Here is a 19,737-nt window from a genome sequence, read left to right as displayed (position 1 = left end):
TCTGGGGTAGGATGAATGTCAGGAAGTCTTCCAGTTCTTCTCCAAAATGTCACTATAACCCGAAATCCCCACTTATAAATATATAAGTCAGAGTTCAATCGGAGAAGCAAACTGCTCCGAATGGTATAGAATAAGGAATTATTATAGAGATTAGATCTTATTCAATTGTGGGAGCTAGTGAACAGTCTGTGCAGGCTGCTGCCTCTGTGTCTAGTGTTGAGCATGAAGTCATTATAGGTTAACTAGACTAACAATTGGGAAGAGAAGTTTTGATACAGGACTCAGGGAAGCTAAAGGAGATCTGGCAGCTGCTGGAGGAACTGCTGGTCTGGGCGCCACCTGTGCCAACAAGATGAGCCAGCAGACCAGTGACAATGTGCATGGGCTGCCACGCTGCCTGGTGTTCTGCACCAAGCTTCAGAGAATTACCAAACAGCTGACACTTCACTCTACCTTCCAAATCTCATGCAAAATGTCTCTTGTAGTCACTAACCTGGAACCATACAAAGGAGGAAGTTCTGGAGGGAGATAACTCCAGCCTGATAGATAGCACAAAGCAAACACAATAATCGACTGCAATGATTCTCGATCAGGGGTTATTTTGCCTCCAAGGTGTAATTTTGACTCCCATTTGGCATTGTCTGGAGACATATTTTGGTCACCATAACGGGGAAGAAGCTACTGGCATCTAGTGGGTAGAAACCAGAGATACGGGTAAATATCTTACAATGCACAGAGCAGCCTCATCACAACCAAGAATTATCTGGCGCAAAATGTCAGTAGTGCAAGGGTGAAAACCCCTGATCTGGGGTGACCACCAACTGTAAACAAGTCATGTTCAAACTCTGTGTCTATTTCAAGATCAGAGCAGGGAGAAGCCACTGCTTAAACTTATTTAGTGGTATGCATGCCTACATTTGAGAATATAGCACATGCCCAAGATATTCCGTACCTGTTACACATAGCTATTTTTAAAAGGTCCTTACTTAAAAAACAACAAACAAGTTCCAAAGCTTTTATCTCCAACTTGGTTGCAAATCTATAAAGAACACGGGTCATTCCTTGTGTCTGTTTGACCCCACCCCCACCCCTATAGTGACTTGTATCCAGTTTGATATCTGTTGTTTCTTGACTGATTTTGCTAGAGTATCTGTGCTCAACCAACCCTTTACATCCAACCATACTTATGTACTCATATACACAAGATGTATTTGTAGATAGAAATTATATTCTGCATTAGCAGTGGGCTCTCTTGCCTGTTGGGACATGCTTTAGGTACAACATAGATGCTTTATTTAGGAGGATTTTTGTTCATGTTGGTAAGGAGGTTGGCATACCAGCATTGATTATTTCCAATTAAATACTTCAGGAAAGCTCTTCCTGATGATTTAATGGCAGCATTTGTGGCAGATGTCACTTGACTGATGAGATAAAAGTTGTTGGAGAGAAACGTAAACCAAAGAAAGTAGTGTTTCCCTTCAAACCTTCCATTTTCTATTGGATTGTTAATAGTGCCAAGGAATTCTGTGGTAAGGATTCTCTACCAGCCCAGGAAGAATTAGAAAAAAATGGGAAGAGACACTGATGGGTGGCAAGTTGCTTTAGATCTGATGCTGTAACTCACTGGCACTTTCATAATGTAGCAAGACATTATCAGCTAAATGGTCACTATCGGCCCTGGACTGCCACTGTTGCTGGTTTCATCCTAAGAATTTGGGGTTCTGGCCAGCCTTTGGGGGGTGTAAAGAAAACAACCACTGAGAAAACTTTGATATATCTCCTGCCTTCTCAACCTCCAAGTGAAATGCAGGTATCGATTCTAGAACATTCTAAAACTAAGAAAATATAAATACATATGCATAATATTAAGAATGCACGTGGATTTGCACAGGAGAGTGACGCATTGATTGCTGTGTGAGTTATATTTTTTATCTATGTGAGTTATATTTTTTAATCGCGGTATAATTGACATAATATTATATTCATTTTAGGTACACAACATAATGATATGATATTTATATATGTTGCAAATGATCACCACCATAAGTCTAATTAATGTCTGACACCATACCTACTTACAAAGAATTTTTTTCTTGTGATAGTACTTTTAAGAATGACTCTTAACAACTTTGAAATAGGCAATACAGCATTATTAACTATAGTCACCATGACATACATTACATATCCGTGATTTACTTATTTTATGGCTAGAAGTTTGTATCTTTTGACCCCTTCACCCATTTTGTCCACTATCTCCCTGCCTCTGGCAACCACCAATCTGTTCTCTGTATCTATGAGCTTTTTATTTGCTTGCTTGCTTTTTAATTCCACATGTAAGTGAGATCAGATGTTGTTTGTCTTTCACTGACTAATTTCGCTTAGCATAATGCCCTCAAGTTCCATCCATATTGTTATAAATGGCAAGATTTCATTCTTTTTTTGTGGCTAAATAGTATTCTGGTATGTGTGTGTGTGTGTGTTGCCAAAAAAAATGTACACACATTATAAGAAAGGAAAACTGTATTAAAATTGTAATACTCAATATATACCGATAACAAAAGATGAATACGAATCACATTTGACTTCTGCAATTGCAAGAGGTGTTCAAAGTGGTTACCATCTGGTTATCACACATAATCCAGACACTTCTGATTATGGCGAACTACTGCTTGAGCAACACTGACCAAAGTGTCCACTTGTATACATTTTTCGGCACCCCTGGTATATACCTATATCTATACCTATACCTATATCTATAGCTATAGCTATATATCTATATATCTATATAATCTTCTTTATCCATTTATCATTGATGGACACTTAGGTTGTTTCCATAACTAGGTTACAGTAAATAATGCTGCAATGAACATTAGGGTGCATATATTTTTTTGAGTTACTGTTTTCATTTTCTTCAGATAAATGCCCAGAAATGGAATTGTTGGAGTTGTATTTTTTAAGGCTTTGTATTAGCTTCCTTTTTATTCCTGTAGTTATCTGCTTGAGGTTCTTCTTGAGTCTACTATTTTAGAACACTCACTGAGAAGTAATAAAAAATAAATCCAAACTGAAAGAAGATTTATTGGCTATAGGTAAACAGACTTCAGATACAATTTGATCAAAGCTTCAACTCTACTTATTGGTGATTTTTTCCTAAAACTGGCTTCCTTCCCCATGATTACAAGATGGCTGTTCTCAGCAACTGGTGCTACATATTTTCTTTTGTATATCCTGGGATTGCGAGCACAACATTTAGCATAGTCATTCAACACATGTCTTAATTTCAGATCCAGTTGGACTAACCTGTACCACTCACTGTAGTTAGGGAAATGCTATATTCCAGTTGGATTAAGCTGGAATTACCAATTTTTCCTAATCTGCAGTGGTTAAAGGAACGATACCATGTTGACTGACTTTTGCTCCCCAAGCCCAGTTTACACAAGCATTAGACAGTGGGGAGGATTGGTTTCACAAAGGCAAATCTGGTTATTGTTAGGAATGGGGAAAATGGAGAATGCATGCTGGGTAGGGAAACAATAAATGTCTCCTCTGTCCCTCCAAATTGGTACAGAGACAGGAAAGGAACCTTGCTTTGAACAGTATTTCCCAGTAGAACTGTGTTTCTCAGGGCAGTAAATTGTCAAGGAATAGTATTAAGAGGTGAAATGGGTAAAAAAATGTTTTATGATAGAACTGAGTTTAGATAATCATTTGCTGCTGATACTAATTTCCATTGTGAACCTGAGAAAGAGAGAGAACAAAAAAGGTATTTTCTAAACTTATTTCTCCATGTAACCCTTGCTTCAAATAATTCCTACTACATATTTCAAATCATGGTTTGAGAAATGCTGCACCCTGTTGCTTTCTTTGATTTAATGTAATTCCCTTTAAGGTTTCTAGGCTAATAATATTTTACTAATCTCTTATGATTATGAAGATAAAGCATACTCACTTAAAAATATGACTCTGGGTGGTGAACACACAATGCAATATATAGATGATGTATTATTGAAATGTACACTTGTAACCTATATAATTTTACTAACCAATGTCACCCCAATAAATTTTTAAAAATAAATAAATAAATGTTAATAATAGCAGCAGGAAAAAAAGAAAGCATGAAGAGAAATATGAAATCAGTAATAATATTTCTGCCAGAAATAACCACTGTTAATATTTTGGTGTATGTCCTTTCTCCTCTGTTCTCATCTCTTCTTTCTCATTTTCTTTCCCTATACGTCTAAACTTTTAGCCCAAAACTGTAATAATATTTTGCAAACTGTTTTGTAACATTTCATTTAACCATATATAGTAAAAGTTTTCCCATGTCAATAGATAAAAATCTATTTTTTCCATTATTAATGGTTAATTAATATGTAATTAAGAAGATGAACCATGCTTTATTGGACCAATTTTACATAATTAAAATTTTGGATTTCTCTAAAAAAATATATTATAAATAATCTCAACGGAATACTCTTGATATACAAATCTTGGCATCATTAAACACTTGAACATTTATTTCCTTAAGATAAATTTCTGTAAGTAGACTTATTGGGTCAAAGAGTATTCATATTTTAAGGCTTAGTACTCATTTTGGAGCTAACATGTCATTAGAATTACTATATGTTTAGTCCTGGGGGAGGAGTTGTACGTGAATTGCAATAATGAGTTTCATTGGATGTAAATACCCCAACTCTGTGCTTTTTGAAGAGCAAATGTGCCTGATAGTAGTAAATATTAAACAAAACCTCAGTTCTGCAATCTGGCACTCAATTGTTCATTTCTTCAAAATAGCAGGGAGAAAAAAAATCGTTTTGATAAGTGTAACAAACACATCGATCTATTGAAGTACTATCACAGACATATTTAATTTCTGTGAAAATAATTGGGTCTGTAGGAATAATTATAGCTATCAAATTGTTTCTTTCAAAAAAGAAAAGAAAGGGGGGTTAAAACATTAACTTTCAGAGTCATAGTTCCTTTGATCCTCAAGGAAAAGAAGCAAAAAACTTGTCTTCAAATGGGAGGGTGGGCAGGGAGGAAGAAAGGAAAAGGGCAGTCTTTATGGTTTTGTCTTCCCCCAACACACAAAGGGTTGGCAGGATCTCAAGCTGTCAGCTGCCATAGCTCTTGGCCTCAGGTTGGAGGCTATGGGGACACAGGTGGGGGACAATTGCTGAGAGAAGAAACTTAAAATTTTGTGCCTTCTGCATTGCAAGGGCAAAAGCCATATGGCTCTTGGTTATAACAGCAGTTAATGCTTCTCAAACAGTCTCTTATTTGAGCATCACTACCCTATGTAGTTTCTACATTTATATCCATTTTACAGATCAGGAAATGAGGACCAAAAAGATTAGAGGCTGAAGTGATTTTCAGTGGTCATGTAAGTTGTAACAGAGCAGGAAATGGAGTTAGAAACCTGATTCTGCAGCTCCAAGTGTGTAATTTTCTGGTACCTCACCATTTTGTATTATTTTTCCTATTATTCATTAATGACTCCCATGTACCTAGCACTTGCACATAAATAATCATTGTATATATTTAATCCTCAGAAAACTTCTCTAAAATAAAATGTACCTTCTGCTGAAGCCATCATAACAAAGTACCACAAACAGAGTGGCTTAAACAACATAAATTTATTGTCTTACAATTCTGAAAGCTAGACATCCTAGATCAAGGTGCTGGCAGATCCAGTTTCCTCTGAAGGCTCTAAGAAAAGATCTGTTCCAGGCCTCTCGCCTACTACCTACTTGTACAACATTCTGGTAGTTTCTCGACTGTGGTAGCATAACCCCCAATCTTCACATGGCATTCTCCTTATGTGTCTGTCTCCAAATTTCCCCTTTTTGTAATCACACCAGTGAAATAGGCCCCCAATCCCAATTTCCATAGTTGGATTAGGAGCCCAACCTACTCCAGTATGACCTCATCATAACTAATTATATCTGCAGTGACCCTGTTTCCAAAGAAGGTCAAATCCTAAAGTCCTGGGCGTTAGGTCTTCAACATATGAACTTGGAGGAAACAATTCAACTCATAACAAAATATCCATTTTTCCACATTACAAAACTGATTGATTTGGGGTAGCTGAGCATGTAAATGTCAAAGCCAGGGTTTGGAGTCAGCTTTTCTGATCGGGAGCCCACAGTATTTTGCTATTATAATTCCCCATCCTCCAAATAAATATGGATTAGATCAGAGCCAATATGACTAAGGCATAAGCCATCGTCATGCAAATTGTCCGTTAGAAATGCAAATAAAACGTAATTACAGAGATGATTTAATCCCAGGCCAGTCTACTTGGTGGACTTAAAAGAACATGCAAAAGTCACAGGAGAATTTTAATTTGTAGAATATAGGGCTTTCAGACATGTGAGACTCCTGGACAGAAGAATTGGATGATTAGAAGCTAAGAGAATAAACTGGCTCTTTGGCTAGATGATAGGTGGTGAAGAAGAGAAAACCAAGTACCAGGTGCTAAGTGGGGTCCACAGAGAGTACCTGTGAAGCTGAGTATTCCCAGAATGATGATAGCCTGAGATTGTTGGTGCACTTGGGCTAGCAAGGAAACAAACTGAGTAATCCCAAGAGAGGCACTGAGCGTGAGCTGGCTACTAGATTACTAGAGGGAGAGTAACCAATGCCCTGGTTTACCTGGGACTGAGGGGTTGCCCACGATGGGATGTTTAGCACAAAAACCTACACAGTTCTGGGCATCCATCTACTAGGCTGCCATCTACTAGGGAGTGAAACCCAGATGTCTGCAGTGAACCTGATTAATTAGTAAATGGGGCCTCCTGGTTTAAGTGTCACACTAGTGAGTCAATTATTTGTCGCAGGAATCCTTTAACTTCTGGTGGAAATAAGAATGTTGTCAGATACCACACCTAATCAGTACATTGTTTTTACCCCCTAGAGACACACAGTGCAGTTATGCTATAGTATCACTTTCTCGCTCGCTGGGTTAGAGATACTAGGAGATGGGGGATGGCACTAAAAGTAAAAATCATAGACAGGCTTTGGTCCATTGTTTGTAACTGTGCAATATATCAAAGGCTAAACCTGCCCCTATTGAAGAATTCTTCTGGTTTATCCCCTTCTCTCTAGCCCCTGCTCTGGTCCCTCATGTGAACAGGCGATGAGAGGAAAGAATGTCTCAAATTTTCCTGACTCTGAAAATCACCTAAGGCCCTTATTAATAGTACAGGTTCAGCGACAAATTTATTCAGAATCTCCAGGAGGAAAAAAAATACACACACACACACACACACACACGCAAAAGTGGACACTTTGGTCAACATTGCTCAAGCAGTAGTTTGCAGTAATCAGAAGTATCTGGGCGCTGATGATAACCACTTTGAGCACCTCTTGTAATTGCAGAAGTCAAATGTGACTTGAATTCATCTTTTGTTATTGGTATTTATTATTACAATTTTAATACAATTCTTTCCTTTCTATTATATTAAAATTGTAATACTCAATATATACCAATAACAAAAGGTGAATACAAGTCACATTTGACTTCTGCAATTACAAGAGGTGCACAAAGTGGTTACCATCAGTGTCCAGACAATTGTTTACTGCAAACTACTGCTTGAGCAACGTTGACCAAAGTGTTCACTTGTATACATTTTTTAGCACCACCAGTATATATGTGTATATATATATATATATATATATATATATATATATATATATATACGTGTGTGTGTGTGTGTGTGTGTGTGTATAATAAATTCCCGAAGTGATTATTCAAAATAGACAAGCCTTCGGAACTCATACCGAAGAAGCCGTACCAGTAGGAGATTATACACTCATCCTCTCAGAAGAAACTGAAATAGACCCCCAATCCCTATTTCCATAGTCAGGATACACAGAGGGGATAGAAGCTGAAGAATACTAGCTTCTACTCAATTCTGCTGCATCCATTTCCAGAGGCATTATTTTTGTTTCCCAACAAGCACACCATCAGGGAGGAAAATAAATAATTTTCTTCCTACCTTTCTAAGTTTTCTGGCTGGACTAATAATCAAATTCACATACAAGTAAGACAGATTAGCAGAACATAACCCAATTTATTATGTACATATATATGGGGTTTCCCAAAGAATATGGGGACCATGGAGCTAAGGAGAAGGGGGGTGGTGTTGTGGTTTGGGACTTCAAAGGGGAGGAAGACAAGTCACAGGGAGTGCAAAAGCAGATATTTGGTAAACAAAGTTTGCTGGGCCATCTTTAACAATGGGACACAGAGAGGACCTTGAACAAATGGGCCTTGCAAGGTTCCTCGCTAGTTCATATTAAACTATAGTTTTCTATGATAATAGCTTCCATCAGGGAGCAGGTCCTCTATCTAAATATTTTTAGGCAGTTGGGGGAAGATCAAAGGTTTTTCTCCTGAGTCTTTTATTTCTTAAAAATAACTAGCTTAAAGTAATCAATATCCCCGAAAAGGCATATTTTGGGGTGGCAAAATCTACTTCCCGTAAACACGTAAGAAAGAGGGTGGATAGGATTTTTCTTTTCCTTTAGTATGGCCTCTGCAGATCGACCTGATAGCAAGGTTTTTGGCAACCAAAAAGATCTAGGGAAGAAAATGAGGATGTTTGGATGTGGGGTGTCAACAGAACCTCAGCACGAGGCAGGTTAGAGAGTGCTCTTGTCTGCGTAGAGGACAAGGAGGGTTCCAGATTGTTAACCAGCGGCAGTTGGCAGCTTTATTGTTTTTTAATTAAATAACCCCCAGCCACACAAGCACTCACCAATCTCCCACCTCCTCCTCCTCATGAAACCTCATTAAGCAGGAGGACTATAATTAAACCCGGAATCCACCGTTGACACTCCTACCATCAGTCTATGGCTTCTGCACTAGCTGTGGGCAAAAAGACAGCTCTCTCTTCTGCATTTTATTGGCAGAGGGAGAACAGCAGAGAGAGGCCATCTTTATCTGTCACTTAATGGGCAACTTGGCCTTCCTTGAGGGCAACCAGATGTGCCTTTTGTCCTTAACCACCTCCACTGTGGATGGGTGCCCATCAAATAAAGCAAGACATCTGCCTGGAAGGGCCAATTTACCTCAGACAGGTGAGGACTTTGATTCTGAGAGCAAGGGAATTTTCCTGATGTTACTTTGCTGTGCATTTGGGCCCAACGTGTCAGGAATATTTCCACATAATTGGAAATGGATAGCCATCAGCATTTTTAACGTAGACCTATTTATGTCTTACTGGGGGCATATGGCTACAGATGAGGTTGTTTTTCCTATCCTGCCCCTCATTCTTTTCTGCCCTCTTCACTGGGTCCACCTTATCCTGTACCTGACCCCTGCCCAGCTCTCTCCTCCGGCTTCTTGGTTTGCCAGTCTCCTCTTTCTTAACTCTTTTGCTCCCAATTTTTAATTTCAGAGCCTATTAGTATGTGGTGGCTCTTCTCATTAAGATAAAAAAAAATCAGTTTCTTAAGACAGGAACAGACGCCTTTAAAAATTATTCTAAATAGGGAGAGGGGTGGGGGAGGAAATGAATACAGCAAGGCAGGACTCTTTTCAGATATAATCTATTGTGTAAAGCCAAATTCCTCTCCCTACCCCCTGCCTGGGCAAAGCTCTGGTAATATTGTTTCCTGCAAAGCCCCCAAACCCAGTGAAAACGAATTTATCATTTACATCATTTCTCTTTGTAGCTCTGACAATTCATATTACCCTAGAACCTGACATCTCCACTTTCCTCCAATTGATAAATAATCTCTTTTTGATTTCTGTAACTGAGAAACATCATAAGCCCAACATACAAAGGAAGATTCATTGGTCATTTATTTCACATGTGAGCTCCTTGAAAAATTGAGTCTGCGTCACCATTTGGGCATTAAATCCTGACACGCCACTTATCATGTTTTGATTATTTCCAAGAGAACACCATATTTTAACTCTTTGAGAATAATTTAACTGATCAAATGCACAGCATCTGGTTGTTATGGTAACCAAAGTTCTAAAAATAATATAAAGGAAAGACCACCTTTAATTGAAATCACAAGAAGTTGTTATGGTAACTGGAATTTTAAAAGTAACTAGGTTAAACTACACTTCATTTTATCTAACACTTTACACAAACAAATTCTGATTAAAATATCAGGTTTAATTTAATCAGTTAATTAATGTCACTAAATGTCATTTATCTTATAACTCTCATTTACATTCACTGCTGAATTATCCAACTTGCTAATTTATAACCATTCTGCCTTCTATTTAACATTCGGAACCTAGGGCAAAGTATGTAGTGAGTGTGAATATCTAGGTTTGGATATCGACCTAAGATCTGCCTCTGCCTCTTGTTAGCCTCCTAAAACCTTTGTTTCTTTATCTGTAAAGTGGGAACGATGTTACCAGCTCTGCTTTGGCCACAGTACTTGTATGGATCAAATGAAATTATGTACATGAACATGTTTTGATATTTGAGAACCTACTGTAATGAAATATATTATTAAACCGTATTCTTTTGTCCACACATTTTTTGTATATTGAATTAAGAAAAGAAACCGTATGAAAATAAACTAGAAATGCTTACACTTATAACACTGAGTACAGAATTTTGAGTCCAGTGACAAATTAAGGAATGACATTTATCATTCATATGAGAAATGGTCAAAAGTCTTAAAGAAAAATTGGAGTTGTCTGGAAGATAAGGATGGTATTAACTGCTTCATTAATATCTCTTATAGTGTCTTGCACATAGGAGGTACTTGAAATCTACTTAATGAATTTATATTAACACACAATGTTTTAGTAGTTGATTCTACATGCGTGAGGACCGGTGCTGAAATAAACTCTTACAACATTCCAATTATCCCTGTCTTGAGAAATGAAGCAGACATGGAAACAAATGCTCTCAATCAAGCTTCAGTTTCCAAGAGAGTAGAGGGATAGGTCAAATCCAAGGAAGGTGGATGATGTGAGTGAATTTAGGAAAGAGCTGATGAGGAGGTAAACTCTGAAGACCGTGTATCAGGCGTAGGAGGGTTTGAGGATAATGGAGGCCATTTCATCCGTTGGGAGCAGTTTGTATGAAGGTTCACATCTGTTCCAATAACTATGTTTGGTGATGTCAAGAGAGAGGCAGCAGGAACTAAGACTAGAATATACAGGACTCTGGGTCATTTTTGCCAGCCAGCACCAGAGAGGCACAGAACATAATGTTTGAGACTTGCAAAAAAAAAAAAAAAGTATTAATTAGCTCAAAAAGAAAACTGCAAAATTTAATAAGGGTGTAAACATCTACAAAATGCAACATTGGGCCAACTTAACTAATTGGCATGTTTACTACTCCTAAATATTTCATTGCACTTAAAATTTTAAGGTTAAATTTTTCTCACTTTGCAAGAATTTCCAACTATGCAAAGTGATTGCCAAGAAATCCTAGCCAATCTCAAATTAAATTAGCGATCTATCGCCAAATTATTTCATAAGCAAAATTACATTTTTTAACCACAAAAGTAAGTGTACGTTAATGTAATTGATATGGTATAGAATGGAAGCTCCAGAAGTAAGAGTTCCAGGGGCCCATAAAGTTTTTAATAGAATAAGCATTTCTTTTTTGTGTGAAAAGCATGCCTACGTCTTAAAAAAAAAAAAAAAGAGGAAACAACTAGCAAAATAATGATAAAGACATGAGTATGTACATCAGAACAAGGACAGCACACATTTAATAAGGAGAAACATGGCTATGTTGTGTTGAAAGATTGGTAAACCCACAGTAAGACTGAGTGATCTGTTCCTGGCTCCATTACCTGAATCTCAGTTTCACAGGGTTCAGTTCAGTGCTACAGGCAGCTATGAGATCTGCCAATTAAGTTCGCGAACTCATCCTAGACAAAGTGCTACACACCTCATTGCTGAATATCACTACGGTCACCTTCGAAGTACTCCCCTTGGGAAGCTATGCACCAACGCCAGTGCCTAGTCCACCCTTCAAAGCAATTTTGGAACTCTTTTTCTGGAATGGCCTTCAGAGCTGTTGTCGTATTACCCTTGATGTCCTAAATGTCATCAAATGATCTTCCTTGAAACATTTCCTTTATCTTCAGGTAAAGAGAGAAGTCTTTGGGGGCCAGATCAGGTGAGTAGGGAGGGTGTTCCAATACAGTGATTTGTTGACTGGCTAAAAGCTCCCTCACAGACAGTGACGTATGAGCTAGTGTTTATTCGTAATTCATAACGAATAATTCATAATGAATAATCCCTCTGATACCAAAAAAATTTAGCAACATCGTTGCAACAAGTTCGCAAACTTAATTGTCAAACCACCTATGTTCAATACCGACAGTTGTCAAAAGTTCTTGCAACTTCTTCACTGTGAAAGATAGTAGCAAGGCTGAAATCTGGTAGGGGCTTTCTCTGGTCTTCTTTTCTTCATTCTTGGCAACAATTTTATGATTACCCAGTCTCGTGCATTAAATCCCTTCCTAATGAAATACCTGGAGTTGCTTCTGTTTTTTGGTCTGAGCCCTGATTGATATAATTTTATTATTATAGATATCTTTATTGCTGGAATTATTCCCCAATAGTCTTAGAAACAGAACCTTGTCTCTACACTACAACATTCCTTGAGCCAAGTATGGTGACTTGTGTAGAGAATGCAATGCACCTTTGTGCTGCTTCCTTCTTCTTTGTCCAGGGCAGAAATTAATTGAAAATCAATCTGGTTGAACCAGGAAAGCATCTTCCTTCTCAATAGAGAGCTCCAAACAGCTACTGCTAGTCAATAGAAGATGCAATTAAATATGAAATCTATGTCATTCCTGACCTAGCTGGAAAAAAAGTTAGTTGGAAGAATAAATTAATGTACAAATGTAAAACAACCTTTAGTTACACTCTTCAGTCTTTTAAGGATAAGCACGTACCCCTTAGCCTTCTGCTCATAGCTGTGTTGGCTTTTTAGGAGTAAGACAAAGTAAGATTGTAGGCTTCCAGGTAGATACTGGACTTATCAGGGGGGTCACTTCATAGATTGTGAGATGCCTGACCACTGTGTTGTACACCTGAAGCTGAAGTAGAATAATATTGAATAATATATATAATTAAATATATATATATATGGTCCCAGGATGTAAAGTACAGCATAGGGCATATAATCAACAGCTATATATGATGTCAGAGGGGTAGTAGACTTGGGGGGGTTATCACCTTGTGAGGTATGTAAATGTCTAATCATTATGTTGTTTTGTACACCTGAAACTAATATAATAAGAATGAATGAATAAATAAGTAAATAAATAAATAAATAAGAGTTAAAGGCATGGAAAATTCTGGAGAAAGTTACTTTCTTGTTTTTCTTCAAATACAGGAAAGTAGAGAAGAATTAATGGATGGGAAATAAGTGAAGTAGTATTTATAATAATGATGTGATTTGCATACTATTTTACATACAGTATCTGCAGTCCAATCTGCATTTATATCCCTTGATTTGTACATGTCCCAATATATAAATGCACCTCAATATGAAGGAAAGACTGCCTTTTCTTAAAAAGTATAAACAGGATGTCTATAGATGATACTTTAGTTGATGGTTTATAAATGAGGCCTATTAATGTAATGGCTTTTAAAGTTTTTGTTTTTAATCATAGAATTCTTAAACCAGAAAAATTTCCAATGGGTCTGAGGTTCTACCATCTGCACCTAAATGTTTTCAGACTAATGATCACTATTTTTTCTCTTCCATGACTTGCTTCAAAGTAGTGAACTTTTGTTTTACTTTTATCTTTTAAAAAAACCCACCCAATTTAACACTGTTTCTCTATAATTAGCATATATGGGGTTTTTTTGTTGTGTTTTCTTTTTTGCTTTTTAAGATTTTATTGGAGAAGGGGAACAGGACTTTATTGGGGAACAGTGTGTACTTCCAGGATTTATCCAAGACAAGTTGTTGTCCTTTCAATCTTAGTGGTGGAGGGCGCAGCTCAGCTCCAGGTCCAGCTCCCATTGTTTGTTGCAGGGGGTGCAGCCCACCAGCCTTTGCGGGAGTTGAGAAGTTGAACAGGCAACCTTGTGGTTGAGATTCTGCACTCCAACCAACCCAGCCACCTGGCCACCCAGGAGCTCAGCGGCAGCTCATTGACTTCATTCTAGTTGTGGAGGGCGTTGCTCATTGGCCCATATGGGAATTGAACTGGCAGCCCCATTGCCCAGAGCTCGCTCTCTAACCAACTGAGCCACCTGTCTGCCTCTAGCATATATGTTTTTAATTGGCTTATGTTTCCTCTCTCAATTGCGTTTTTTTTTTTTTTTTAATTAATTTTATTGTGGTGACAATTGTTAGTAAATTTACATAGATTTCAGGTGTACAATTCTGTATTATATCGTCTATAAATCCCATTGTGTGTTCACCACCCAGAGTCAGTTCTCCTTCCATCACCATATATTTGATCCCCTTTACCCTCATCACCCACCCCCCACCCCCTTACCCTCTGGTAACCACTGAATTATTGTCTGTGTCTATGAGTTTTTGTTTCTCATTTGTTTGTCTTGTTCTTTTTGGTTTATATACCACATATCAGTGAAATCATAGGGTTCTCTGCTTTTTCTGTCTGACTTATTTCACTTAGCATTATTCTCTCGAGATCCATCCATGTTGTCACAAATGTTCCTATATCATCTTTCCTTAACGCCGAATAGTATTCCATTGTGTATATGTACCACAACTTCTTTATCCATTCATCTATCGAAGGACATTTTGGTTGTTTCCATGTCTTGGCCACCGTAAACAAAGCTGCAATGAACATTGGCGTACACGTGTCTCTATAGAGAAATGCTTTTATATTTTTGGGGTAGATACCCAGGAGAGCGATTGCTGGGTCATATGGTAATTCTATTCGTAATTTCTTGAGGAACCTCCACACTGCCTTTCATAGCGGCTGCACCAGTCTGCATTCCCACCAACAGTGTATGAGAGTTCCTTTTTCTCCACAGCCTCTCCAACACTTGTTACTATTTGTTTTGTTGATGAAAGCCATTCTGACTGGGGTGAGGTGATATCTCATTGTGGTTTTCATTTGCATTTCTCTGATGCTTAGCGATGTTGAGCATTTTTTCATATGTCTATTTGCCATTTGTATATCCTCTTTGGAGAAATGTCTCTTCAGGTCCTCTGTCCATTTTTCAATTGGGTTGTTTGTTTTTTTGTTGTTGAGTTTCATGAGTTCCTTGTATATTTTGGATATTAGCCCCTTATCAGAGGAACTGTTTGCGAAAATCTTCTCCCATTCAGTTGGTTGCCTCATTATTTTGTCAATAGTTTCTTTTGCTGTGCAGAAGCTTTTCAGTTTTATATAATCCCATTTGTTTATTTTAGTTTTTACTTCCATTGCCTTTGGAGTCAAATTCATAAAATGCTCTTTGAACCCAAGGTCCATAAGTTTAGTACCTATGTTTTCTTCAATGCAGTTTATTGTGTCAGGTCTTATGCTTAAGTCTTTGATCCATTTTGAATTAATTTTGGTACATGGTGACAGATAGCAGTCCAGTTTCATTCTTTTGCACGTAGCTATCCAATTCTGCCAGCACCATTTATTGAAGAGGCTGTCTTTCCTCCATTGTATGTTTTTAGCTTCTTTGTCAAAAATTGTCTGTCCATATTTATGTGGTTTTATTTCTGGGTTCTCAATTCTATTCCATTGGTCTATGTGTCTGTTTTTCCGCCAATACCAAGCTGTTTTGATTATTGTAGCCCTGTAGTACAAGGAAAAATCAGGGAGTGTGATACCTCCAGTATTGTTCTTTTTTTTAAATATTGCTTTGGCTATTCGGGGTCTTTTGTGGTTCCAAACAAATCTGATGATTTTTTGTTCTATTTCTTTAAAAAATGTCATTGGGATTTTGATGGGGATTGCATTAAATCTGTATATGGCTTTGGGTAATATGGCCATTTTAACTATGTTGATTCTTCCAATCCATGAGCACGGAATGTCTTTCCATTTCTTTGTGTCTTCTTCAATTTCTTTCAAAAATGTCTTATAGTTTTCAGCATATAGGTCCTTCACATCCTTGGTTAAGTTTATTCCTAGGTATTTTATTCTTTTTGCTGCAATTGCAAAAGGAATTGTTTTTTCTATCTCTTTTTCTAAGATTTCATTGTTGGTATATAGGAAAGCAATGGACTTTTGTACGTTGATTTTGTAGCCAGCAACTTTACTGTATTCATTGATTGTTTCTAATAGCTTTTTGGTGGAGTCTTTAGGGTTTTCTATATATAGCATCATGTCATCTGCAAAGAGTGACAATTTAACTTCTTCATTCCCAATTTGGATGCCTTTTATTTCTTTCTCTTGCCTGATAGCTCTGGCGAGGACTTCCAACACTATGTTGAAAAGCAGAGGTGATAGGGGACAACCTTGTCGTGTTCCTGAACGTAGAGCAAAGGGCTTCAGCTTTTCACCATTAATTATGAGATTAGCTGAGGGCTTGTCGTATATGGCTTTTATTATGTTGAGGTATTTTCCTTCTATACCAATTTTATTAAGTGTTTTAATCATAAATGGATGTTGTATCTTATCAAATGCTTTTTCTGCATCAATTGATAGAATCATATGATTTTTGTCCTTTATTTTGTTTATGTGATGTATCACATTGATGGATTTGCGAATGTTGAACCATCCTTGTGCCCCGGGGATGAACCCCACTTGGTCGTGATGAATAATCTTTTTAATGCATTGTTGTATTCGATTTGCTAGAATTTTGTTTAGGATTTTAGCATCTGTATTCATCAGAGATATAGGTCTGTAGTTTTCTTTTTTTGTGTTGTCCTTACCAGGTTTTGGTATCAGGGTAATGTTGGCCTCATAAAATGAGTTAGGGAGTACTGACTCTTCTTCAATTTTTTGGAAGAGTTTGAGCAGGATTGGTATTAGATCCTCTTTGAAGGTTTGGTAGAATTCACTGGTGAAGCCATCTGGTCCAGGACTTTTGATTTTGGGAAGGTTTTTGATGACTGATTCAATTTCGTTACTGGTGATCGGCCTGTTAAGATTTTCCAGTTCTTCATGATTCAGCCTTGGAAGGCTATATGTTTCTAAGAACTTGTCCATTTCTTCTAAGTTATTAAATTTGGTGGCATATAGTCCTTCATAGTATTCTTGGATAATCCTTTGTATTTCTGTGGTGTCCGTGATAACTTCCCCTTTTTCATTTCTTATTTTGTTAATTAGTGTCTTCTCTCTTTTTATCTTAGTGAGTCTAGCCAAGGGTTTGTCGATTTTGTTAATCTTTTCAAAGAACCAGCTTTTTGTCACATTAATTTTTTCTATTGTCTTTTTGTTCTCTATTTCATTTAGTTCTGCTCTGATTTTTGTTATTTCCTTTCTTCTGCTGACCTTGGGTTTCGCTTGTTCTTCTTTTTCTAGTTTTTTAAGGTGTAACATGAGGTTATTTATTTGGGATTTTTCTTGTTTCTTGAGATAGGCCTGTAATGATATAAATTTCCCTCTTAAAACTGCTTTCGCGGCATCCCAAAAATTTTGGTAGGATGTATTTTCATTGTCATTTGGTTCTATGTATCTTTTGAGCTCTCCTCTAATTTCTTCTTTGACCCAGTCATTCTTTAAAAGTATGTTGTTTAATCTCCATGTATTTGTGTTTTTTCCTGCTTTCTTTTTGCAGTTGATATCCAATTTCAAAGCTTTGTGATCAGAGAATATGCTTGGTATGATTTCAATCTTCTTAAATTTGCTGAGGCTGATTTTGTGTCCCAATATATGGTCTATCCTTGAGAATGTTCCATGTACACTAGAAAAGAATGTATAGTCTGATGTTTTAGGATGAAGTGCTCTATATATGTCAATTATGTCCAATTCATCTAATGTGTCATTTAGGGCTGCGATTTCGTTATTTATCTTCTGTTTGGATGATCTATCCATAGCTGTCAATGATGTATTTAAGTCCCCTAGTATAATTGTGTTTTGGTCAATTTCTCCCTTTAGTTCTGTTAGTAGTTGCTTGGTATATTTCGGTGCTCCCTGATTGGGGGCATAAATATTGATGACTGTTATGTCTTCTTGTTGTATAGTCCTCTTTACCATTATGAAATGTCCATCTTTGTCTCTTGTTATCTTTTTCACCCTGAAGTCTGTTTCATCGGAAATCATTATGGCTGCGCCTGATTTTCTCTGGGTACCATTTGCTTGGAGTGTCAATTTCCACCCTTTCACTTTGAGTCCATGCTTGTCCTTGTAGCTGAGATGTGTCTCTTATAGGCAGCATATGGTTGGGTTTAGTTTTTTGATCCAATCTGCTACTCTGTGTCTCTTTATTGGTGAGTTCAATCCATTTACATTTAGGGTGATTATTGATATGTGAGGATTTCCTGTCATTCTGTTTTTAGTTTTCTGGTAAGGCTGTGTCTCCATTGTTTCTTTGCCTTTTTGTTGTTGCCTGTTATTTCTGTGTGGTGGTATTCTATGATGTTTCCCTCTGTTTCTTCTTTTATTACAGTATATATTTCAGATTTGGATGTTTTTTGAGTGGTTACCCTTGGGTTTATGTAAAAGAAAGTTTGATATTTAGAGTATTCCAGTTTCTTCAGTACGCTTACTTTCTCTATTCCCATATTCCAGTTCGGGCCTTTACGCTCCCCCTTTTTATGTTTCGGTTGCCACAAGTTGTCCCTGTTGATGGTGGTCTAATAGCCTCCTTTAGTATTTCTTGTAGTGCAGGTCGTGTATTAGAAAATTCCCTCAGCTTCTGGATGTCTGGAAAGGTCTTTATTCCTCCTTCATATCTAAAGGAGATCTTTGCTGGATATATTATTCTTGGCTCATGATTTCTCTCTTTCAATAGTTTGAATATTTGGTTCCATTCCCTCCTGGCTTGTAGAGTTTCTGCTGAAAAATCTGATGATAATCTAATGGGCTTTCTTTTGTAAGTTACCGTCTTCTTTTCCCTGGCTGCCTTGAGGATTCTTTCTTTATCATTGATTTTAGACAGCTTCAATACAATGTGCCTTGGTGAAGGCCTGTTGGGATTGAGGTAATTAGGTGTTCTATTTGTTTCTTGGATTCGAGGATCCAGTTCTGTCCACAAGTTTGGGAAGTTCTCATCGACAATTTGTTTGAATATATTCTCTGTTCCCTTCCCTCTTTCTTCTCCTTCTGGTATACCCATTATTCTTATATTGCTCTTTCTGATGGAGTCAGAAAGTTCTTGTAGAGTTCTTTCATTTCTTTTAAGTCTCAAGTCTCTTTCTTCTTCCCTCTGTGTAAATTCCAGGTTCCTATCTTCGATGTCACTGATTCTTTCCTTCATCTGGTCAACTCTACTACCTAAGCTGGATATTTTATTGTTAATTTCTTCAATTGAGTTCTTAATCTCCAGAAATTCTATTTGGTTCTTTTTCAAGATTTCAATCTCTTTTGTAAAATGCTCATGGTGTTCTTTGATTGTGTTTCTGAGTTCATTAAACTGCCTTTCTGTGTTTTCTTGCATCTCGTTCAGTTTTTTCAGAATTGCGATCTTGAATTCTCTGTCATTTAAATCACAAAGGTCCATATCTCTAAGTTCCTTTTCTGGAGACTTTTCACTTTCTTTCTGAGCTATCTTGTTGCCTTGGTTATTCATGGCAATCACTGATTTACTATTTCTCTTCCTAGACATCTACAGGAGTGTCTTCTGCAACAGGTTGATAGGTATGCGAAGAGCTTTTGGAGTTCCAAAGCTCTTTCTGCACCAGATTCAGAGCCCGTTTGTTTCAGCAGTTC

Source organism: Rhinolophus hipposideros (assembly GCF_964194185.1).
Source record: "Rhinolophus hipposideros genome assembly, chromosome: 6".
Taxonomy (NCBI): domain Eukaryota; kingdom Metazoa; phylum Chordata; class Mammalia; order Chiroptera; family Rhinolophidae; genus Rhinolophus; species Rhinolophus hipposideros.
This window is presented reverse-complemented; position numbering follows the sequence as displayed.